The following is a 17,737-nucleotide window of genomic DNA, read 5'->3' as shown; positions in this document are numbered from 1 at the left end:
TGATGATATCATCATCTACTCCAAGTCTTTGGAGGAACATAAGCAACATCTCTAAGTGATTTTTCAAGCATTGAGGGAGAACAAGCTTTTTCTCAACCAAAAGAAAAGTGAATTCTTCCTTCAAGAGATTCAATACCTAGGTCATATTATCTCTAAAGATGGTATCCGAATGGATCCATCAAAGTTAGAGGTAATAAAAGCATGGCCTAACCCAAGAGATCTACATGAGCTAAGAAGCTTTGTTGGTATGTGCGCATACTATCGACGCTTCATAGCAAAATTCTCTCAAGTAGCAGGACCACTACTCGACTTAACTAAGAAGAACATTAAGTTTGTATGGATTGCTAAGGAGAAAAATTCTTTTGAAAAGCTCACAGAAAAGCTTACTTCCCAACCAGTCCTCGTGCTTTCGGATCTCTCAAAGCCATTTGAGGTCCAATGTGATGCTTGTGGTGATTGCCTTGGAGCAGTTTTACTTCAAGAAGGGCATGCCATAGCATATGAGAGCCGAAGGCTCAATATTGATGAACGAGTCTTGGGCATTTATGAGAAAGAGCTTTTAGCTGTTCTACATGCCCTAGAAACATGGAAGCACTACCTATTGGGGACTCCATTTATCCTACGAACCGACCACCAAAGTCTCAAGTATTTCATGACGCAAACCAAGCTTTCCGACAAACAAATGAGGTGGGAAAATTTTCTTTCACAATATAATTTCCATATTGCTCACAACGACCCAAAGTGAATGCGGTGTCTATAGCTACTCACAATGATCTATCCTCTATGATAGATGAGTATGCTACTGACCCTGACTTTAGAGACATAATGTCAGTCCTTGCTTTGGGGAAGAAAGAGCAACCATTCACCTTGCAGGATGGTTATCTTCTGCACGGCAATAGGCTATGTGTTAACCATTCCCTTCGTGAGAAAGTTATGTATGAATCCCATGCTCCTCCATATGCAGGGCATAGAGGTATTCAAACTACTCTCCGAGGAGTAGAGATGTACTTCTATTGGCCTACCATGAAAGTTGACATACAAGAGTATGTTTCAAAATGTGTAGTATGCCAAAAGACCAAGTATGATAGAGGGAAGTAACCTGGATTACTCCAGCCATTGCCTACCCCAAATTCACCATGGGAGAGTATATCCATGGATTTCATCTTTGGATTACCCAAGTCTATCCATGGGAATACAGGAATATGGACAATAGTTGACAGGTTTAGCAAGCAAGCACATTTTATTCCTGTCAAAAAGACTATTAAGGCACATCAAATGGAAACTCTCTTCATATCTCAGATTTTCAAGCACCATGGATTACCCACATCCATCGTGTTAGATAGAGATCCTAGAATGACTAGTAATTTTTGGAAAGGTCTCTTTGAAAATCTAGGAACAAGATTGAATTTCTCTTCGGCCTATCACCCACAAACGGATGGCCAGAGTGAGATAGCCAATCTTACGATACTCGATCTACTCAAGACTTATGTTACCGAAGTAGATCAACACTCACAATGGGAAAAGTACTTACCTCTTGTAGAGTATGCCTACAATAATACTGTACATACTTCTACGGGAAAAGCACCTTTTGAGATCATTGAGGAAAGACCTAAAAGTCCCTTGCTACTCAAAGTACATGGGAAGATCTTCGCCGCCGATGAGTATAGCCGTGACCTACAACAATCTTTTCAAAAGATTAAGGAGGCTATATATATCCATCTCTCAACAAAGGCAAAAAGCTGTTGCTGATAAGCACAGAAGAGCCTTAATGTTCAAAGAAAATGATTGGGTCTTACTCAAGTTTCCTAAGGCTTGATTAAGGCAAACGACGGGCAAAAATCCTACCGGCCATCAAAAGTATTATGCTAAACTAGCAAAAAGATACTATGGTCCTTTCCAAATCTTGAAGCCCATCAATGAGACGGCTTATCAACTCAAGTTGCCCAACCATTGGCTCATACACAATGACTTTCATGTAAGCCTATTTAAGCCCTACAAAGGAGAGCCAACAACTGAACCAATTATTGAAGACCCTCCCGAAGTTGAAGACCAAGAAGAGGTGCTACAACCCGAAGCTGTTCTTCGGCATGAAGACAAGGTACTACGACATGGTAAGATTATCTGACGGTATCTTATTAAGTTCAAAAATTATCCTTTTGAACATGCTAGATGGATGCAAGGAATACAGCTTAAGGATAGTATGAACCTTGTCAATGCTTACAATGCTACATTAGAGTAAGCAAATGTACAAATTTCTTTTAAATGACTCATGTTTTTGTCTTATAAGACTAGTCCTCTTTTTAATTGTGCACAAATTTAACTAGTATGCATGCTTAGAATCATGTTTGTGATGACGACGTCTCTCAAACACCAAGTAGAATTTGTCACTCTACTTTGGGAGAATGAAATGGACTAAAGAACAGACATGCTTGCGGCAGCTATGTCTCCCAAGAACCAAATGGATTAGTCATCCATCTTGGAAAGATGTCGTAGGGTAAAAAGGGATCCTCTACCCGCTAAGTAAAATTGACTAATGACTAAGGCTTTATCTCTTCTACCTCATAGTCGAGGCTGACTATGATTTCAAGAGAGAGGTAATGTCATAAAATCTAATATCTAACATCTAGCCAACCCAAATGATTTCCTCATATTAAATTGATCACTTAATGTGGGAGAATAAACGGGAACAAGTGTTAAGATATAGACACATGCTTATAGATCTATCTCAACACGGGGCCAATGGTAAAGGGGCCCAAATGAGAGATGGTCTATCAAAGAGCAAGGCTAAAAAATGGAGCATAAGACCTTAGGGTTAGATTCATTGAAGACCTCCAATAATGTGTGTAAAAGGTCTTTGACCTTAGGTAAGCTAGGGCTGAGCTTGAGGCGCGGGAACTCGACCCAGCTTGAGGTGCTTGTCCTGCTTGTCATGCTTGATGACTAAGGTGCTTGAGGTGCTTGATGATTGAGGTGATTGAGATGCTTGAGGTGCTTAAGTTATTGAGATTCTTGAGGTGCTTGAGATGCTTGAGGTGCTTGACATGCTTGAGATGCTAGGGTTGCACTTGAGGTGAAAACCCAGCCCAAGCTTGAAGTGCTTATGAGCAAAGCTTGTGGTGGGAACTGGGCCTATGCATGAGGGGCTTGAGGTGTCAAAAAGTCAAAGATTCAATCCCTACAAGGAGGGGGCGAGCCCTACATGAGGGGGGATGAGAGAGAACACCCACACACTCACACAAGGCATGCATGGTACAAAGAAAGCAAAAGGGACACTTGTCAAGTTCTTCATCATGTTGCCCTCATGGTGTGCCTAAAGCCTATTGGTTGGCCACCCAAGGGGTCCAATAATAATTTAGGATCATTAATTAATTGATTTGGCATTTATCTAGCCCTCTTTCTCAAAGGGGAAAGGGGGACACTTGTCTCAAGGCTACCCTTGCTTCTTGTAATGCCTCCTGCTTGTGATTGGCTAGGCCTGGAGGGGTCCAATGAGCTTCAAGCATGAGCTACAAGGGGGGGTCGACCCAAGCAAGCTAGGGGGTTTCTTAGGTGGTATACTCACCCACACACACTTACAAACACTCTCATTGTGTGCTATGCAAAGTGCAAGAGCTCCCTCTCCTTCTCCAAGCTAGTAGAGGTTGAGAGCCTACACCAACACTCTTGGATATGGAGTGCAAATCCAACCAACAGCCATGCTTTAATTCTTAAGCTTGCCATTTCCTTCTTCTTCATTACTATGCTATTATGTATGCTAGCAACAAGAGTTATGATAAGTGAGGAACTAATTCTTTCTCCTATGAAATGTTTCTTCTTCCTCTTCCCTACCCTCATTCCCTGCTAGCTCTCTCCACCTACACCAACACTCTTGGATATGGAGTGCAGATCCAACCAAGAGCCATGCTTCAATGCTTAAGCTTGCCATATCCTTCTTCTTCATTACTATGCTATTATGTATGCTAGCAACAAGAGTTATGATAAGTGAAGAACTAATTCTTTCTCCTACGAAATGTTTCTTCTTCCTCTTCCCTACCCTCATTCCCTGCTAGCTCTCTCCACCTTCGAAGGTGTTTGAGGTCTTGGGACTGAGGCTTGGGATAGTTAAAGCTTTCTCCAAGTTTATGTTATGTTTGTGATGCATGAAGCTTTCCATCTTCATTGCATCACCTAGGTCACAAGGAACACAAAGATTGTATTGTAACAACTCTCTCTTAATGGGAGAAATCATAATACAAATGCCTATTGGAGGGGGGACCGGCTCCACATAAATCCGGTCCTCAACTGTTGTCATATTCTCTAAATTCTCTCTCTTGCAAAAGTATTGTTCATGCCAAGTTAACTAATTGCTATGATTATGTTTCTATCTTCAATTATGTTCACCCGTTATGCTCACAAAGTCATTTCTCAAAAGTACTCTCATTAATTTCCGCTACTCTCAAATGAAATAGGCCAATTTCATTACAGTCATTGTATCTTTGATTGTGATATGTGAGAGCATCAACTTTGAGCAAGTAATATGACATAAGGCCGAAAAGCAATTATCATAAAAATCTAATATCTAACCAACCCAAATGATTTTCTCATATTAAACTGATCATTTAATATGGGAGAATAGATGGGAACAAGGGTTAGAATATAGACATGTGCTTAAGGGTCTATCTCAACACGGGGCCAATGGTAAAGGGGTCCAAATGAGAAATGATATGTCAAAGAGCAAGGCTAGCTAATGGAGCTTAAAAATCTTAGGGTTAATTTCATTAAATGCCTCCAATAGTTAGTGGTAAAGGTCCTCTTATTTTAGGTGAACTAGGGTTAATTTCATTAAATGCCTCCAATAGTTAGTGGTAAAGGTCCTTTGATTTTAGGTGAACTAGGGTTGTGCTTGAGGTGGAAACCTTGCCCAAGCTTGGGTGCTTGTCGTGCTTGCTGACTAAGATGCTTGAGGTGCTTGATGTGACTAAGAAGCTTGAGGTGCTTGTAGTGCTTGCCGACTAGGGAGCTTGAGGTGCTTGTGGGAACACTACCCAAGCTTGAGGTGCTTTGTTGTGCTTGATGACTAAGGTGCTTGTGTTCCAAAAGTCAACAAATCCCTACAAAGGAGTGGTGAGCCCTAAAGCTGGGGGATGAGAGAGAACACACACACACACTAAGTTTCATTATACGTTATACAAGAAACATATAATACATCATATACAGGTGTATTTACTTGATCCCATATTATACGGGTGTATTATATGGTACCACATCATAGAAAACGGGCAACGTATTTTTTTTCCAGTTTTCGATCGAAAAAAATTTAGGACAAAATGTTTTTCGATCGAAGAACGTTTTGATTAAAAAATAAATTATATATCATCAACGCGCCTTGTTGAGACTAGCATTCATCACAAAAGGTATTTGATGTCAATAATAGACTAAAAAAATGAATTTTTTATAATTCAAAGATTTTTTAAATAGTTTTATTTTTTTGACTAAAATCAATTTAATGTTTTGTTAAAATTTGATTGATTCTTTGTTTTAAAATCAAATTATGTAAGCTTTGTATGTTGTACTCAAACTCTCACTCATACAAGGTGTTTATTTTTTAGGAGTCACTTGCTACGTGCTTAGTTTACTGACATGTGGAAGTGAATTAGTGATATAATTTAGAGATTGCCATTGTGTGCAGAGTGTACTCTCACAAGAGGTTATCTGTCTGTAAAATATAAAAGAATATAGGTCACTTTCATTTAGGTAGGTACGATTTTGACGTGCAGATGCTTTCTCACCTCAAAGTGAACATATATAGAAATTTTTTTGTCTTGTGTAGAGTCATCACACTATGCTCTCACTGGAATCAAAATTTAGGAATCTCATGTCCAAATGCATTGATATCACATTATCTTTATTTGGATTGCTACAACTATCATACCGTGTGATCGTACACATGCATCAATTGCAGATAGATAAGCTTTGAAAGATCTACTGTGGAGTGTGAGAACTTCATGTTCGCACTTCAGATAGATATGATAATCATCAAGGTTTGCAATTAATCCTCATGTTCCAATGAGAATCAATTGCAAGATTTGATCAATATTATCAATTATCATAATTTGTGAAAGCTTTAAGCTTGCATTTTAGATAAATCGATATAGTGCAAAGTGATGATGAATTTAATTTGTAATGTTTTAAATTAGTGATTACGATTATCAATTATCGTAATGTATGAAAGCCAAAATCTTGCACTTTAGATGAATCGATATAGTGCAATGTGATGGAAATGTTTTGTTTGAAGTGATGAAGTTAATTAGCGCAACCTATATAATTTGATTGACATGAGTTTAGTGAAGAATGATAAGACTATCATTGTTTATTGTTAATTGATAATGTAGGGCGAGACTAATTGATAGTGTGGACAGATTTTGATCACTATATTGGTCGATAGAGCATTACTTGTGTAGTTTGTTGCTTTGAATTAGTTTTGACCTCAAAATTAACAAGTGGATTTGTTGATCTGGCAGTTTAAATTTATATGTCAGCATGGTGTAAGGACATGAGTGAAGTTATGTCCACAAGCTGCATGCTCGAAAGAATACATCGTGATTGAAATGCAAGACCTTCAGCCATGAGTTCAGTGGTAGTGAGACCAAAATTAAAGAGCATTTTTTTAAAGTCCCTCGTAATGTCTCCAAGTCTATGGCTCCGCCACGAGATATTCATGCTAGATTGGCAAAGTATGCTCACATAGCAGAGCAAAGTCTTGCAGCTAAAATAAAGTGCTAATACCAAACAAGTTGCAATGGATGTTGAAATGTCTATTGCCAACGAGAGGGCAGAGCATGTGCCTACGGAAGTAAATGATCACACTTCCCAGTCAACTCCTTTTCATGGACATGCTTCAACGTCAGCAACAACAATCCCTAGCTCAACTAAAGTTAGTAAAGCATCATCCAATGGCCAAACGCTGTATGAAATGATAGATAAGCAATGATTGCTTGAGTTGTACTTGAAATGAGTGCAAGCTTGTTAACCCTCACGGCACACGGACACCTGATCACCTACGACGGACGTGTATTATGTATTTGGTAGAGTCAGGTACCGGGCTTGTCGGACCAATAGGGAAAGGTAGAGTGATCGCCGATGAGAGGCGCACTTTAACTTGGCTTGTCGGACCAATAGGGAAAGGTAGAGTGATCGCCGATGAGAGGCGCACTTTAACTTGGACATTCAAGGGATTAGTTGGTTAAGCATGGGCGCCCAAGTGTGAATGGGGTGAGCTCCTATAAAAGCCAACTAAACCTAATTTTTACTCATTCTCTCATTTGTGCAATTGAAGAGTGCTCTTGCTCCATCTCCATCTTCTTCTTCTTCTTCACCTCCTTGTGTGTGTGTGTGTGAGAGAGAGAGAGAGAGGGAGAGTGTGTGTGCGATCGAGCCTTGCGAAGGCACGACGGCGGCGAAGCGGTTGAGCGCGGCACGACTGCAGCTTCTTCTTCATCGCGGCGAGGAATCCACCACGAAGGCGAGCGTAGAGCGGTGAGTGACACACCCTTTGTTTTCTTGAGCTTGCTAGTTTAGGCTTGTTGTGTGCTTGGAGCCGTTTGTGGCTCGCATACGGTGTATTGGCAAGTCCCTTGCTTCGACAGTGCGGCAAGGAGCGCACATTTTTGGCGCCGTTGCCGGGGATATGCCCTACACTAAGCTCGGTTAGCACTTTACGCTTCCTTGTGGTGCAATTTGTATCATAGGAAAGGGCAGGGAAGGAGTGTGTGGAGATTTCTGTTTTTTGCGTTTTCTGCATTTGCTGTCAAGTTTCAATTTCTGCTATTGTCTGCGTTTTTCAATTTCTGCATTTTCAAGTTCGGCGTTTTCAATTTCTGTCAAGTTCTGCAATTTCTGCGTTTTTTCTGTATTTTCTGCGTTTTCTGTGCATTTTCTGCAATTTCTGCGTTTTTCTGTCAGTTTTCTGCAATTGCTGCGTTTTTCGGAAATTAAAAGCGAGCGAGTGGGCGGCGATATTTTTCGAAAATAAAAAACACGACTCTTAAAACGGACGGGTTGGTTTGTATAAAAGATAGATCGGGATCGGGATCATTTTCCCAAGCCCAAGCCCAAGCCCAAGCCCAAGCCCAAGCCCAAGCCCAGGCCCAGGCCCAGGCCTCAGTCCTCAGTCTTATGATATATACTAGACTCACTGTTATATATATACCCTACTCCCTCAAGAGAGAATGAGAGCATGTGGGACAAGTCCTCCACTCTCCTCCTTTCTCTTCCCACTTGCACCCTTAGACTTTCTAGTTTGGGCCTAGTTCCCTACTGGAAATTGACAGTTTTAGGGATTCCGAGGGCATAGAGTGACCAAACGGAGGGCTGTAAAGCACGGCACGACCCTCTGACCGATACGCTCGTTTTGAGCTATCACACGGCCCATTCCACGACACGCTCTAAAAAATCTAGCAAAAAAACAAACAAAAAACACGCTAAAAACTAGTCACAAGGCCTCCTAAAGCAGCTTTTTGACACCTTAGGGTATCAAAAGCACATGCACTTACGCTCTGGGCGGGTGCTAGAACACGAGCATATTGAGGGTGCCTCTGTTCATACGGACACCCATTACCCATCCACGATAAGCTCTAGACCCTCAGCGGGGACACAAGGTAGCACCACCCAAGACCCTAAAATAGCCGCTAGTGATTCCTCCTCCGACTCAGAAATCATGGAAGCATACCCTACCCAAAACACTGAGAGAGAAGGCCATGCACCTCCCGAAGCTCCACAGCCTAGTACTAGTATGTTTAGCCGTTTCATGGAAACATTAGGTAGAGCTACTCGCTCGGAACCTGATGCAAATGGAGCACACGAAGAGGATGGGTTGGACTCTGACACACCTCTACGATACCCCATTGAGTTAAATAGTGCCTATGGAAAAGTGCTATATAACGCCTTATTGGACACGGGTGCTAAATACAATCTGCTATCCTATGGGGTGTGGTGTCAGTTAGGGAAGCCACCTCTATCTGAGAGTATTATCCAAGTCAAGGGTGTCAACAAGAAAAAAAATACGGTTTTTGGAATCTGGCACACTTCTGTCAGTTATGACAATGGGGTGGTAGCTCAAGACTTTTTGGTCATGCCTACTGGAACTATGGAGGGTAATATAAACCTAGGCCGCACGTGGATGATAGCCACCAAATGCACTATTGATTGGGGGACTGGGGGTGTTACAACGCAAAAACCAACTCTTAGCCCTACCACTCAAACCATAGTCCCTGAGATATTGCCCAAGGAAATAAAACCCAAGACATTGCATGTCCAGGAGGTTGAACCATACGTCCCCATAGCCCAACTCTCTAGAGCTTCAACTAATGTAGTTGAAAGAAAGCTTGAGACACACAAGAACCATCCTAATATAACAGAGAAAACATACAAGTGGGTCCCTAAAGCTTCTTTAGCGACCATAGCTAGTGCTAAAAAACGGAAACCTAGCAAGAACCGTACCACTCACTCCAAGAAATGTAAAGAAACGTTGCGATGGATCCCTAAACGACTATTGGAAGCCCAAGGATACTATCAAGGAAATGATCAAATCTGGGTGCCCAAACGTAAAGTGTACTCTTACCTGTCACCTGGCCCATGTAAACCCAATCCTGTGGCTCCAAAACAAATTGAAAATCGCGGAAAGGAAAAAATCATGGAATGTTACACACCCGTTCTAGAGCTAGTTTGGGTACCAAAGAAAGAACGATTTGTTCCACCTAGCTCAGGAAGGGGGGAGTCCCATGAAGATTCTAGCTCATCATGTAATACATCCATAGAGGTAAAAGCTTCTACACAGCCTCCATCTATAGTAGTGGACCTCCATGAAGCTACAAAAGAATCCACACCTCCCAGTGTTCAAGAATCACCTAATGAACCACTTCAAGTTCGATCCTGGGAGAGTACCTTACCACCCTTGCAACTTGACGAGGCACCTAGGGTAATAGAAAACTACTGGCAAAAATCCTCATCTATTACCAACTGGAACAATTGGTTTCAAAGGGTGACAAGCTCATTTCAAACGGTATGATCTACCCAAGGAAGGGGGGAGTGTTTGTGGACATCCATCATTCACTTGCTTCCCTCTCAACCTTTTTCCCTGACCTCTTAATCTCCGATCTTAGGGAATGTATATATATAGCCTTATACTCACAAAAAAAGAAAAATAGTAAAGAGCAAGAGCGCCTAGCAATGAGAGAGCACCCTATCAGATCTTACATATAAGTCCAAATTCACCGTGTCAAGTCAAGCAACACACAAAAACAACTCTTATGTTTTAAAGGCCTAACCAAATCTATCTGTCTTGTCAGAAATGGCTACTTCACCAGAGGCATGCACTTCTATTTTTGATGAAAGGTACCCCTTGTCTTTTCAACAAGTGTTCTACGTATGCTACCCTATACTTTCTTGCGAATGGGATTTGATAGAGAGCCTTGCATGTGAGAGAAATTTTGAGGAGTTAGAATGGCTGATACGTCTATGGCTAACTAGTGATCCCTACCCAGTGGCGAATGTGTCTCCAATGGCACATGCTTATTCTTTTGCACAAGATGAGTATCCACGCATCACGAGGTTCTTGATTAGCATGCTTGCACAAGAGGATGATGAAGAGGAACTAATAGAGACCGAGGAAGACTATGGCCTCACGGACAACGATTTTATTTATCTAGATGATGAGGATAGAGGCCTAGCCTTAGGGTGGCCACCCGGTTTATATAATATCCTCTTTCCTTGATTCTAAAAGGGGTGACAGATAGGTAGGTTAGGGGTCTAGATTGTGTTTTGAGTTTTTTTTTTAGGAGTTTTAATTTTTCCCACTGATGTGCCTCCTGGAGGTATTCCTTTTGTTTCATAGTGTGTACAGGAACGTGTTGCTATTGATAGGATTTGGACCTTCATGGAACCTTCAAATCAAGCACGACCATCAACACAAACAGGTGTTTCTTGTCCATTAGCATTGCCCTTATCTTTTTTGCATCCATGTTTGTCTGCTTTGATTGTGATTGGTAGCATAATATTCAGCGCATTGGCTTAGTATCCAACATTTAATTCAATGCAATCTTTTGTCATAATCACTTGTTTAGGTGTAAAAATCAAGCAGTCCGACTAAGCTAGTTTGACCAAGCTAGGTATTAGAAATCTTCTCTTAATACCATGGGGAATGCCTTCCTAATAATCAATGGTTACTTAGGTTCTTAATCCGATTTAGGCAGCATTGTATGAAATGTACTAGGGCTTTCTAGTGGGCTTAAACCTATTGACCTTTAGCTTAAGTATTATAAAGGGAGTTTACTAATGTGATGAGCCTGGGGAGGGTAACAGTGTTATATGACCCCCCAAAGTTACAAAATTAAAATGATGAAAATGAACAAACAAAAAATCAAAGTGCCACAATGTAAAATTTTAAGCTGGAAGAGAAATCTCAGCTTGATTTGGTACTTCACTCACATGTATCGCCTATGGTACTAGAGCCCTAGAGGTTCCCAGTGTGGGCGCTTTTCCTTGAAAAGCAAAAAACCCAAGGCATACAAAATAAGCACACACATCATAATTGAATCATTGTGAAAAGACCTTGGGGGGTCAAAGAAAAAGTAATCAGCCAGGCGATGATTTCATGAGAAATTCCTTTTATGGTAGCTTAACTACAAGGTTTTCTAGATATAGCCTCTAGTCAGCCCTTGAACATGAATACTTGGCTCTCGCGATTAAACAACTTAATTGACCACTGAAAATTAAGAAGCTTACCCATGGTATTAATATTCGATCTCTAGTGCTTTTCGACCGTCAAATTAGCGACCCCAGACTTGTTTAATTTTTTACCTTTACATCTGTTTATGCATTTGATTACATTGCAATTTAATGTTCATTGCTAACAAATTGTTTGAAATTCTTTTACCAATCAATGTGTCCACCTAAAACTGCATATGCTTTTTAAGAGAATGCAATTACTGTGCCAATGTTGTTTGATTTTGCAGTGACTGAAGAAGGCTAAGGACATTCATCTCAAATGCTCTTCCACCTCGACGAACCAGCTTCAACTCAATAGCTTCCGAGGACGGAATCTACATCAGGAAGGGGGGCATGTTAACCCTCACGGCACACGGACACCTGATCACCTACGACGGACGTGTATTATGTATTTGGTAGAGTCAGGTACCGGGCTTGTCGGACCAATAGGGAAAGGTAGAGTGATCGCCGATGAGAGGCGCACTTTAACTTGGCTTGTCGGACCAATAGGGAAAGGTAGAGTGATCGCCGATGAGAGGCGCACTTTAACTTGGACATTCAAGGGATTAGTTGGTTAAGCATGGGCGCCCAAGTGTGAATGGGGTGAGCTCCTATAAAAGCCAACTAAACCTAATTTTTACTCATTCTCTCATTTGTGCAATTGAAGAGTGCTCTTGCTCCATCTCCATCTTCTTCTTCTTCTTCACCTCCTTGTGTGTGTGTGTGTGAGAGAGAGAGAGAGAGAGGGAGAGTGTGTGTGCGATCGAGCCTTGCGAAGGCACGACGGCGGCGAAGCGGTTGAGCGCGGCACGACTGCAGCTTCTTCTTCATCGCGGCGAGAAATCCACCACGAAGGCGAGCGTAGAGCGGTGAGTGACACACCCTTTGTTTTCTTGAGCTTGCTAGTTTAGGCTTGTTGTGTGCTTGGAGCCGTTTGTGGCTCGCATACGGTGTATTGGCAAGTCCCTTGCTTCGACAGTGCGGCAAGGAGCGCACAAAGCTTTTGTGGCATGCAGTATACCATTCAATGCTACGCGCAACCCTATATTTCAAGATGCTTTAATGAGAATGCCCAAAAAAGGGTTTGTGTTTCCTGATTATAATACGATGCGCACAGAGTATCTAGATAAAGTGAAAGATAGTACTGAAGCCATCCTCAAGCGCATGATGGTGGACTTTGTTCCTGCATATGGCTGCACCAAGTGTTGGATGGATGGACCAACTGTTAGAAGAAACCGCTCATCAAGGTGATGCTTATCAATCCTAGAGGGTATATGTTCATAGAAGCCATCGATACCTCTTTAAAAGAGAAAACTAGTGATTATCTTGCAAGGATATATGAGTGTGCCATAGCAAAGGCAGGTGGGCCAAAGAATTTTACTGCAATTGTCATAGATAATGCATACAATTACAAGGCTGCAGGAAGGGCTATCCAAGTTAAGTACCTTGAAATTACTTGGGTGACATGTGCCATGCATATTCTTAATTTGCTATTAAAAGACATTGGAAAAATGGCCTTCATAAAACAAACGTTTCTAGATGCAAATCATGTGGTGAAATTTATTAGAGCATCAATTTTTGTATGCTCTTCTTGAATAAAATCACCCAACAAAACTTTTCATATATTTTGTGCGACAAGGTTTGTAGCTGCGTACTATGTTCTTTCCACCTTGCAAGAATTGATGATTGAAAAGGTAGCCAATAGAAGATGGGATGCTTGGGTCAACAAGTATCCTAGCTACTAAGATGCAGCTACAAGATGTGTACAACTTGTGAACTCGTAAGTTTCTGGGCGCAATGTAGAGAGAATTGTCACCCTAGCCAAACCATTTGTAATTCTTTTGCGAATAGTTGACAAAGACTCTTTTGTCTTTGGTCGAGTCTATTGGTATATGTCAGAGGCATTGCGCAAAGTAAGAGAGCATGCTGGTTTTGGTGCAAAGGACAAAGCTTCCATAATCACAGCTGCCAACAAGCGATGGGTGCAATTGCATACGCCGTTGCATGGTGCTGCATTTGTATTAGTTCGCAACAAGAACCTCCAATACAAATGCAATGGTCCATAGAGTGTTGCATACTGTTGCAGCTTGGCTTGGGCCTCTGATAGCTCTATCTCAAGCTCAAGGATTATACCGCACAAAATATCAGATGTCTCTCCTTGGATTGCAAGATCTTGCCCTTGGCTTGCCAATGCAATGAGCATCTCTGATTCTTTGGGAAGTAGAATTATGGGACTTTTGCATGTAGACATTGGATTATTGGCGTGAGTTGTTGCCACTTTCTCTGCAATTTGACCATGCCCAACGCCATAATTATTGGGGTGGTCTGACCAATCTACACGCCTCCTAGGGATGTCGTAAACATAGCATTGTTGTATAAAGTAGAGTGCCATTTGGTTATTGTTCGGCATAACTCTCTCTTGACGTATGAATCTTCATAGAAATACTCGTGCGAGTCTTTTGTGATTCAAATCTGATAGCTTTACAGGAGTTAATTCTTTGGCATTGCCGCTGATTCAAAATAAATGTTGGCGCACAAACTGGCTTGGACATAGCTTCATGCACTCCTTAAGGCTGAGAGGTGTTGAGCTTATATGTGAAGCTACTCAATATATGGCTTCTCTATATATGGCACCCAGGTCCCCTCTATATATACATCATCTCATGTGTGTATTCTACACACTCTGGGGTTCTACTTCTGTGTTCTCTCCTTCTCTCTCAACATGGTATCAGAGCAGTACGTTTTTGTTTTCGATTTTTCTCCTGATCAAAATCGATTTTGCAAAAACTACTCGGGGAGGGGATCGGAATCGATGTGGTCTACAACTTTACAGAAGACAGTTGTTTCAAATTCTGCACCGATTTTGAGTTATCGTTCACGGACTGCGTACATACCTAAAAAAAAGCTTTCGCGTTTTATTTTTGATTTTTCTGCTAATTAGAAACGATTTTGCAGAAACTACTCGTCAAAGAGACCGGAATCGATGTGGTCTACAACTTTGCAGAAGAAAGTTTTTTCAAATTCTGCACCGATTTTGAGTTATCGTTCGCGGACTGCATACATACCTGAAAAGCAACTTTCGCTTTTTGTTTTTGATTTTTCTGCTAATTAGAAACGATTTTGCAGAAACTACCCGCTAAGGAGACCGGAATCGATGTGGTCTACAACTTTGCAGATGGAAGTGTTTTCAAATTCTGCACCGATTTTGAGTTATCGTTCGCGGACTGCATACATACCTGAAAAGCAATTTTCGCTTTTTGTTTTTGATTTTTGTGCTTATTGAAAACGATTTTGCAGAAACTACCCGCGTGAGAGACCGGAATTGATGTGTTCTACAACTTTGCAGAAGAAACTACCGGCGATGGGGATTGGAATCGATGTGGTCTATAACTTTGCAGAAGAAAGTTTCTCTAAATTCTGCACGAATTTTGGGTTATCGTCTCGGACTGCGAATATGTTTGAAAATCAAAATTTTACTTTTTGCTTTTAATTTTTCTCATAATTGAAAACTTCTCAATTATATTTTTCTTCATCAATCATATATTTGTTACTGACGTAACTTTGCTGCAGAAGCTAGTTACACATCGTTCCGATTCAGTCGAGCCGTTGATGATCGTCCAAATTCTATCGAGCTACTGTTGGTACATGATCTTTTGTTATATGATATAATCGTTCATTGATTCTCGTATAATTATTCTTTTAGAGATATAGTTTACGTCGTTTTATTGATAATTTCTCATTGATACCATAGTGATTTTGATGGTACCATGATGATGTTTTGTTAATACTTTGGTCATGGTGATTTTCGTTGATACCATGATGATATGTCATTGATACCATGGTTATTCTCGGTGGTGCCATGATGATATTTCGTTGATACCATGGTTATTCTCGGTGATTCCATGATGATATTTTGTTGATTCCATGGTGATTTTTATTGATACCATGATGATGTTTTGTTGATACCATGGTTATTCTCGGTGATACCATGATGTTGTTTCATTGATACCATGGTTATTCTCGGTGATTCCATGATGATATTTCGTTGATACCATGGTTATTCTCGGTGATGCCATGATGTTGTTTCGTTGATACAATGATTATTCTCGATGATATCATGATGCTTTTCGTTGATACCATGATCATTTATTCATTTTTATTGAAATAATGATGATATTTTGTTAATACTTTGATGGTATTCATTGATCACTACATTGATAAATGTTGTTTTATGTAGTATATACACATATCATTTGTATCACGTAATCACACATTTTGTACTTTTACGTTTATACTTTATGTACCATATGTTGTCGTGCGTATATATGTCGTCAAAAGAGTGGCGTCGCGAACCATCTCTTATGACATTGTGAACGTAATTATTTCATTAACGATGCTAATAATTTTCATGACATGTTTTTTTTTGGAGTCTATGATCAATGTAGGATTGATCAAAGAATTGATTTTATGAAGACAAACTTGGTGACAATAAAATATTTATGAAGATATGTTTGGTGATGCCATATTGATGACAACATGAAGACATGTTTGGTGATGCGATATTGATGACAAGCTACACAGCAGATTCACGGAGACACTTTTGATTACAAGCTAATCGATAGCTTTTACACCTCTTTATTGAACCTTTGTATTCATTATTGTATTTGATAGGAGTAATGTAACTCCTCATAAAACATTCATTGTAAAAGTAGTGATGTAGCTCCTCGTAAACATTTGTATATTCAATGATTTTTATAATATAACGGTGGGTGTATATAGAGCTGTGGGTTTTTCCCTTGATCCCCCAAGGGTTTTTTCATCCACAGTTAGGGACCCTTATTTGAGCGGGGGTGTTGAGCTTATATGTGAAGCTACTCAATATATGGCTTCTCTATATATGGCACCCATGTCCCCTCTATATATACATCATCTCATGTGTGTATTCTACACACTTTGGGGTTCTGCTTCTGTGTTCTCTCCTTCTCGCTCAACAAGAGGCTCGCCTTGCAACCCGGACTCGTCCTCTTCGATTCGTGCAATAGCTCCGAGGTCTTTCTCTTGGCCACAACACTCACTCTCTTTTTTGTAGATGGCCTGTGCTTCAGCATGGTTAAGTTCTTCTTCCATATCTGTCAATCAAGCGAACATGTCATAATTAGAAAGACTTATCGTAAAGTTAACAGGTTATCAGTTTCAAATCTTCAAAGAAATAGACAGGATAACTAAATCATGCTGCAAGAAAGAGACATAATAGTTATCACCATGTCGTTGGAAAGAGACAAGATAACTTGATCAATTATCCCTTTTAACTTCAATTTTATTGATCAAACTAAATGTGCCTCTAATGTTGGCCTATACATCTGCACAAAAGGAAATATGGACTTTGCCAAAAGTAACCGTGACTTCTACATGAAATCAATCTGGAATGTCTTTGGACCTTACATGAAATGTGCCTGTAAATTCCTTAACCCAAAGGATGCCTGTGAATCTAGCATTATGTGGTTTGATCATGCTATTTGGTACATTCTCAATCATTTGGAACAATTTTTTCTTGAAAAACCTATAGACTTCCATTTGTCCTTAATTTGCTCTTGGCTTGGTGGGCAAGCCAAATCACTTCTAGTTGCTCAAATTGCTTTTAATGCCTTTCGAGGCTTGATGTTGGACATTCTCAAGGAACTAAAGTTTGACAAACCTGGCACTTACCTCACCACATATGCTAACTACAAAGGTGTCAAGATTGCTACTAGATTACTCAAACAATGCGTCGAGGATGATGATTCTCCATCTTTCAAAAGACCTAACCCTCTAACCATCCCCAATAACTCTTTTACATCTTTTTTAACACCCATCAAGTCTTCTAGCTATAATAGGGGTAAATCTTAAAGCTACACTAGAGATAGAGGATGAAGCACCCCTATTCAACATTTCCTTGACATGTAGCTCATTTTAATATGCATGTTATTTTTGGCCCTTGTGGGAGAAAGACTGTTGC

Source organism: Adiantum capillus-veneris, chromosome 15, assembly GCF_014529385.1.
Source record: "Adiantum capillus-veneris isolate H3 chromosome 15, ASM1452938v2, whole genome shotgun sequence".
Classification (NCBI taxonomy): domain Eukaryota; kingdom Viridiplantae; phylum Streptophyta; class Polypodiopsida; order Polypodiales; family Pteridaceae; genus Adiantum; species Adiantum capillus-veneris.
The sequence above is the reverse complement of the archived record's forward strand: the minus strand, read 5'-3'. Positions refer to the sequence as shown.